The 7,406-nt window shown below is 48.4% G+C and overlaps 2 long non-coding RNA genes across 4 annotated transcripts; both read right to left on the bottom strand.

The window, feature by feature from the left end:
* Nucleotides 1-270: 270 nt before the first annotated feature.
* Nucleotides 271-6,059, bottom strand: LOC132456526 (uncharacterized). Its single transcript, XR_009525513.1, has 5 exons — nucleotides 4,267-6,059; nucleotides 3,934-4,035; nucleotides 2,874-3,597; nucleotides 605-700; nucleotides 271-385 (listed from the first exon to the last, which is right to left on the bottom strand). It is a non-coding gene; the product is annotated as an uncharacterized LOC132456526 (long non-coding RNA).
* LOC132456525 (uncharacterized) lies at nucleotides 1,246-2,789 on the bottom strand. 3 transcript variants are annotated; one of them, XR_009525510.1, is made up of 5 exons: nucleotides 2,717-2,789; nucleotides 2,516-2,609; nucleotides 2,142-2,252; nucleotides 1,722-1,923; nucleotides 1,246-1,390 (listed from the first exon to the last, which is right to left on the bottom strand). It is a non-coding gene; the product is annotated as an uncharacterized LOC132456525 (long non-coding RNA). The 3 variants fall into 3 exon arrangements; XR_009525512.1 differs by having other exon boundaries at nucleotides 2,142-2,229; nucleotides 2,531-2,609; XR_009525511.1 differs by lacking the exon at nucleotides 2,717-2,789 and having other exon boundaries at nucleotides 2,531-2,624.
* Nucleotides 6,060-7,406: the final 1,347 nt, after the last annotated feature.

Below are 7,406 nucleotides of genomic sequence, written 5' to 3'. Positions count from 1 at the left end.
ACTGAGGAGACGGGATCAGCAGGATGTCAGGATCAGGGCGGGTTCAGCTCAGGTGCATCTGCCCGGACCAAACATGGACATGGATTAGGTTCAATATTCAAAAGATGCAACATTATCTAAACCAAAGAGATGTCATTAAGGAGCAGGCAGGCTTTAGGGCGCCTTGCTCAAGGACGTAACACTATTCTGAGGACTTGAACCCGGCACCATTGGTCTGAGAGTTGAACCCCCAACCCCCTACCTAGTCCACTATATCCAGATAATGCAAACTTACTAGGAATCCTTGATGGTAGAGTCCTGGTCGTCCTCAGGATTTGCCTTCCAGATGTACGGTTTCTCCGTCAGTCCTCCAGATTCCTGGTCTGGTTACAAACGTAATTTGTCTCTAATATAAGGTAAAAAACAGTAGTAATTGGACTCTAATGTAAGGTAACAAACACAGTAGTAGTTTGTCTCTAATGTAAGGTCAAACACAGGAGTAGTTGGGCTCTAATGGCGCGTAAAAAAGTAGCAGCTGTAGTTTGTCGGGTAACCAACCACAGTAGTACCTTAACTTTCTACTGGACAAACTAATCCTGCGTTACAACAAGTCCACTCAGTTTACTTTATGCAAACTTACGATGATCCTTGTTGGTAGAGTGATGTCGTCCTCCAGAGTCTTGGCTCCCCTACCAGCTCGCCTCCGCTCCAGAAACACGTTCTAGTAAGAAAACACAGCGGTAGTTTGTTAACGCATGTCAAAGTAACTGCTGTATTTTGCCCTTTAATTCAACCATGTAAGTAAATACAAACTTACGAGGAATCCTTGTTGGTAGATTCCTAGTCGTCCTCCAGCGTCTCAGCTCCACAGAGTCCTGATCTGGAACAAACAGCGGAAATCTTGCTGCAACATGTGGTAAAACAGATGTAGTCATCTGGTATATATGGTACAAAAGGCGGTGGTTTGTGGTAGCAGTATTCTACGAGAAGTGGCAGTGAGTGTGATGATCACTGCAGAGTCAAGCTCCATCTACCCCACGACAGACGTCCTTCACCAGGCAGGGCCTCCACCAGCACCTCCACCAGGCAGGGCCTTCAGCACGGCTCCTCCACCAGGCAGGGCCTTCAGCACGGCTCCTCCACCAGGCAGGGCCTCCATCAGCTCCTCCACCAGGGGCCTTCAGCACGGCTCCTCCACCAGGCAGGGCCTCCATCAGCTCCGCCACCAGGCAGGGCCTTCAGCACGACTCCTCCACCAGGCAGGGCCTCCATCAGGCAGGGCCTTCAGCACGGCTCCTCCACAAGGCAGGGCCTCCATCAGCTCCTCCACCAGGCTGGGCCTCCATCAGCTCCTCCACCAGCTCCTTCAGCACGGCTCCTCCATCAGCTCCTTCAGCCATGGATTCCTGGTCTGGTTACAAACACAGAAGTTTAATACATATTTTTGTAAAGGAAAGCAGAGGAAAACATTTTCCCAGATGAATCTTTTCAAAATGTCACCACCAATCAGAAAGCAAGTGAAGAGGTTTGTGTAAAACCAGTCCTCCCTGACCAGCTCTGTCCCTGACTCTAAACCCTGACTCTCAACCCTAACGCTGAACCCTCTGAGGGCAGGAAGACGCGCCTTCAGTGTAAAGGTTCAAACCACGGAGAAGGAAGAAGAAGGGGAAGCAGTAGAGAGTAGTGAAGTAGTGAGGTTAGTGACAGACGTGAGGGAAAGGCGTGTGGAAGCACACAGGTACATGTGGGGTCAAGAAGATCACTCCCACTGGAGGTCATTGATCCATCAGCCTCAGACCGCTGAGCTCAGCAGGTCTTCTGGAGGACGAGGCTCAGATGAACTGAGGAGACGGGACCAGCAGGATATCCGGATCAGGGCGGGTTCAGCTCAGGTTTGTCTGCCCCCGACCACGCAGGATCAGGTGAGGTTCAGCTCAGGTGTGTCTGCCCGGACCAAACAAGGACATGGATTAGGTTCAATATTCAAAAGCTGCAACATTATCTGAACCAAAGAGACATCATTAAGGAGCAGGCAGGCTTTAGGGCACCTTGCTCAAGGACATATCACTGTATCCTAAGGACTTGAACCCGGCACCATTGGTCTGAGAGTTGAACTCCCAACCCCCTACCTAGTCCACTATATCCAGATAATGCAAACTTACGAGGAATCCTTGATGGTAGAGTCCTGGTCGTCCTCAGGATTTGCCTTCCAGATGTACGGCTTCTCCGTCAGTCCTCCAGATTCCTTGTCTGGTTACAAACGTAATTTGTCTCTAATGTAAGGTAACAAACACAGTAGTAATTGTCTCTAATGTAAGGTAACAAACACAGGAGTAGTTGGGCTCTAATGTAAGGTAGCAAACACAGTAGTAGGTTGTTTCTAATGTAAGGTCACAAACACAGGAGTAGTTGCGCTCTAATGGCGTGTAAAAAAGTAGCAGCTGTATTTGTAGTTTGTCTGGTAACCAACCACAGTAGTACGCCTTAACTTCTACTGGACAAACTAATCCTGCGTTACAACAAGTCCACTGTTTACTTTATGCAATCTTACAAGGATCCTTGTTGGTAGAGTGATGTCGTCCTCCAGAGTCTTGGCTCCTCCATCAGCTCTCTTCAGCCAGAGACTGGGTCTGGAAGAAACAGCGCAAGTCTGGCCCCAACGGCTGGTAACAAACATGTAGTTTGTCTTTATTTTTAAGCCCTTTATTTCCACTTTGCTAGGTTAATACAAACGTACAATCCTTGTTGGTAGAGTGATGTTCATCCTCCAGATTCACAGCTCCCCTACCAGCTCACCTCCGCTCCAGAAACACAGCAGTAGTTTGTTAACGCATGTCAGAGTAACAGCTGTATTTTGCCCTTTAAGTCAACCATGTAAGTAAATACAAACTTACGAGGAATCCTTGTTGGTCGATTCGTAGTCGTCCTCCAGCGTCTCAGCTCCTCCAGCAGCTCTCCTCAGCCAGAGTCCTGGTCAGGAACAAACAGCGGAAGTCTTGCTTCAACATGTGGTAAAACAGATGTAGTCATCTGGTATATATGGTACAAAAGGCGGTGGTTTGTGGTAGCAGTATTCTACGAGAAGTGGCAGTGAGTGTGATGATCATTTCAGAGTCATGCTCCATCTACCCCACGACAGACAGTCCTCCACCAGGCAGGGCCTCCATCAGCTCCTCCACCAGGCAGGGCCTTCAGCACGGCTCCTCCACCAGGCAGGGCCTCCATCAGCTCCTCCAACAGGCAGGGCCTTCAGCACGGCTCCTCCACCAGGCAGGGCCTCCAGCACGGCTCCTCCACCAGGCAGGGCCTCCAGCACGGCTCCTCCACCAGGCAGGGCCTCCATCAGCTCCTCCAACAGGCAGGGCCTTCAGCACGGCTCCTCCACCAGGCAGGGCCTCCAGCATGGCTCCTCCACCAGGCAGGGCCTCCATCAGCTCCTCCAACAGGCAGGGCCTTCAGCACGGCTCCTCCACCAGGCAGGGCCTCCATCAGCTCCTCCAACAGGCAGGGCCTCCAGCACAGCTCCTCCACCAGGCAGGGCCTCCAGCACGGCTCCTCCACCAGGCAGGGCCTTCAGCACGGCTCCTCCATCAGCTCCTTCAGCCATGGATTCCTGGTCTGGTTACAAACACAGTTGGCCTCAGCAGTAAATCACCTGGGGACGCAACACACCCCACCTACTGCATCTGAGGTTCACTTGTAAAATGGAGGATGAATTTAAAACATAATTAAACACTTAAATTAGACAACGTCTGCAGATTGTCGCGTTCAGCAATTCAACCACTACGGTCGTAGCAGCACTCGTAACAATAATGGCTCATATGACTCCTAGATAAACCCGGTATGAATTAACTCAAATCTCAGCTTGGCACAGATGTAAAGTCATAAGATGAGCAAAACCAGACCTAAACTACCGTGGATTTTAGTGTTTCAGATGAGCTTAGTGATGGATACCCTCTGGTCTGGTGCTGCAGGCCCCTGGTCTCCAGCCTCAGTCTCTGGTCCATCCTGGCACCACAAGCCTCCGGTCCCCAGCCTCTCAGCCTCGCCTTTCAGCTACAGCAGCAGGTTTACATCAGCATTTACCCAACAATAAACTTAATTGACTCATCCAAAACCTAGTTACACAATTAATTTAACTATTATTTTATAACTCAAGGCTGGAAAATACTTGAGACCAGACATGAGCATTCTATTTTGGGAATGAAGACAGCAGTCCAAAAGTTTAAAGAAGTGGTTCAGGCCATGCATTGAAACTGACCTCTAATCACACACAAGAGCACTGACCTGTTCTGGAGGACTTGTGAGGAGGTGGAGATCTGGCTCTGGGTGAGGAGGTGGAGGTCTGGCTCTGGGTGAGGAGGTGGAGGTCTGGCTCTGGGTGAGGAGGTGGACACCTTGGGACAAACTACATGTTACCTTTTTAACCTTGTACAGATAGAGTATCTTCTACTGTAACACGTGGGAAGGACGGCCATTATTTTAGCTTTGATATTATCCAGTTGGTAACTCAGCACCAAAGTCGTTGTTTAACGTCATTCCATTAGGTAGGGTTTAACTTCTGTGGCAATTAATGACAGCAGATATTTAGAACGTACAAAAGCTGAAGTCGCAAAGAACACTAAGCAGTATTGACATTAAATCAAATTTACTCGCCATATTCAGGTGCTGGGTTCCGTTGAAGAAATGTCAAATTATCTTCCACCTTGAAATGATCTTCAGCCTTCACTGATGTCAAAAATGGGCCCGCAAGTAGAACGCCGTTTTGTACGCAGCGAGAGTCCCGTTAACGTGGTTAAAAGTACGCTGCAACAATCGAAAATTAAACATATTGTACGATGTACGTGTCAGTATGTATTTAATATCAAACTTAAGTTGTTTAAGATAATGGGAAAACAATTCCCAATGGAAACGACGGAAAATAGTTTCCGTTGGCAACGGCTCGAGGTTACGCAAATATAATCCAGAACCTTCAGCCAGATTCCTGTCCAACTAACTGCCAGGTGGCTTCTAATGGTTGTCAAGACTACAACGTTCTATGCTAACCATTGGGACTAAATCAAGTGACCGCACTCAAAACCTTCCACGACGGGAAGCACAAACCGTCCGACTGGAATCCGAACATTCCAGCCGGAACCAACCAAGGAAAAAACATAACCAGCGCCTCACCTTGAGCTGAGCGGAGGAAGATCCTGAAGTCCAGCGATGGTCTTCATTAAAATACAGCCAACAGACTTACCTTGAGGAGATCTGTTTGTTGCTGTTGGTCATTACTACTATTCAGTGTACCTTTAAATTATTATGCACCCAGTGTGTACAAGTTATATCAATCAAAACCGTACGAAGAACCCAACTACCTTGTACATCCCACAACAACAAATCCTTGCCTAAAAACAATGGAATCATTCAATAAGGACTGCCCTTACTAAAATAAAGCCCAATTCCTGAACTATCCAACCATCTTCATGGTTTAAAGATTTACAGACTTGACATGCCATTGTGTTCCAATCACCTTTGTCTGCTCCCTCGTTACTTATAAAACTCTACAACTCCATCACTAGAGCGTTGCATCCTACTCATGGGGGTGTGGTCTGAGTGAGCAGAGATGCATGCTGGGATACAGTGCCGTCTGACGTCTTCAGTTCTATAGACAAGCCCCTCAGGAGAAACCAAGTGTTTGAGAATCTGTCGTGACATCAGTTACATGCACTAGAATATCCTTCAAGATGGCGGCAGGATTCTCAGAGGAGAAAGGCCAAGAGGAAGATGTGAGGGTTCTTCCCCTCAGCCAGTGGAACACAACAACGGTCTTCATCAGAGTACTATGGAACACTTTGAAACAGTCCTCCTCTTTACACCTTGAAGCCCCAGTGAAGGTTTCCTTACCTCCTCAGCCGAAGAGCACAACTTCAGCACGAAGAGCGCACTAGTTGGAGTTCCCACGATTGGTTCCCTTAAATCAGAACCAATCGTTCAGCTAGTCCTGTCCGAAACAAATACAGTTCAGCCTGCGAAGACGTGCAACTGAGAGCGAGACAAGATCCACAGGGCTCTCCATCAATCCAGGCTGGTAGGAAGAGCCATCTTGAATATCCATTTAGGTCCCTTTCCAACGTCAGACTCTCCTTGTGGAATTCCTTGGTGTCCATCCTCCATTGATCCTGATTGGTGTAGTCCTAGTTTGAAGTCACTGATCTGAACACGCTGCTTGCATCCTTTTACACTTGAGTTGGATACTCTCCTTCCTGCCCAGTGTGTTGGATATCGCTCCGCAGCGTCGCTCAGGGCTCTTCACGTCTACTGGAGGCCTCAAGTAAACGTGTGGCCGTCCATCAGGTATGATTTAGTTGACCATTCCAATATCCCAAGCCAACCACACAGACCCCCGTATGAACATTATCACAGTCAAAGCAAGCCGGACACACACGCACACACACAGAACCCAGGACACGGACGTAGAACCCCATGCCAGGTGGAACCAAACACACGTAGAACCCCATGCCAGATGCTCAAAAATCATCCATCTCATGTCAAACCCACACACACCACTGAGCCATAAAAGGCCAAACAATCATGCAGGGTAAAAACCTCATGCCAAAGAACATTCCATCATCCAACCCCAGCTCTCCTGCCAGGGCACCCAGAACAGAACAACCAATGTCTCCAGAGACGTAAATTATGTACAACATTCTTCAGTGGCGTCCCACATTGGTGATGGATTATTCTTGGCGTCTCCAAGGTTGATTCAACGTCTCTGAAGTCATGTCTTTGTAGTCCAGTGGTTTCCTGAATGAGGGGCCTTCACAGATGCAAACGGTGCAGCTTTAGTCAGCCTGAGGACAGGAAGGAGGTCATCCGTTCAGTAGACCACCCAGTGGAGGGGGGTGGCTCTTGAGGAGCAGGATACATCTGGGGATGGCCTCAAATATAACCTTCTTGGAAATGAAACCGTTCCTGAGGATTCACGATGCCTGGAGGGGACTGTTGAATGTGTTCCATGGTTCTCTGTGTCAGACTGAAGTTGTGTTTTAGTCGTTGAGATGAGGAGCCCCCTCATCCCCCCCTGGTGTTTCTCCTTCTGAATCCCCGTCTCCATCTTAAAGAACATTCTAGTCCAGGTAACTGACGTCACGACAGTTTCTCAAACACTTGGTTTCCCCTGAGGGGGCGTGTCTACAGACCTGTAGACTTCAGACAGCTCTGTATCCCAGTATGCACCTCTGCTCACTCAGACCACAACCTCATCAGTAGAGAAACACTCATGTGATGAAGATGCAGAGCTCAGTAGAGTAGCTGGAAAGAAGACTGAAGATATCAGAACCCAACCCATTACTCCAGTTTACAATGATAACTTAGAACCTGTAACCGTTTTAACAAACCATCAAAACCAACATAAAACAAACACCTAAGTAACCCATGAACCAATA

The sequence above is a fragment of the Gadus macrocephalus genome, chromosome 4 (assembly GCF_031168955.1).
Source record: "Gadus macrocephalus chromosome 4, ASM3116895v1".
Lineage (NCBI taxonomy): Eukaryota > Metazoa > Chordata > Actinopteri > Gadiformes > Gadidae > Gadus > Gadus macrocephalus.
Note: the sequence above shows the minus strand (reverse complement) of the source record. Positions and strands in the feature narration are given on the sequence as shown.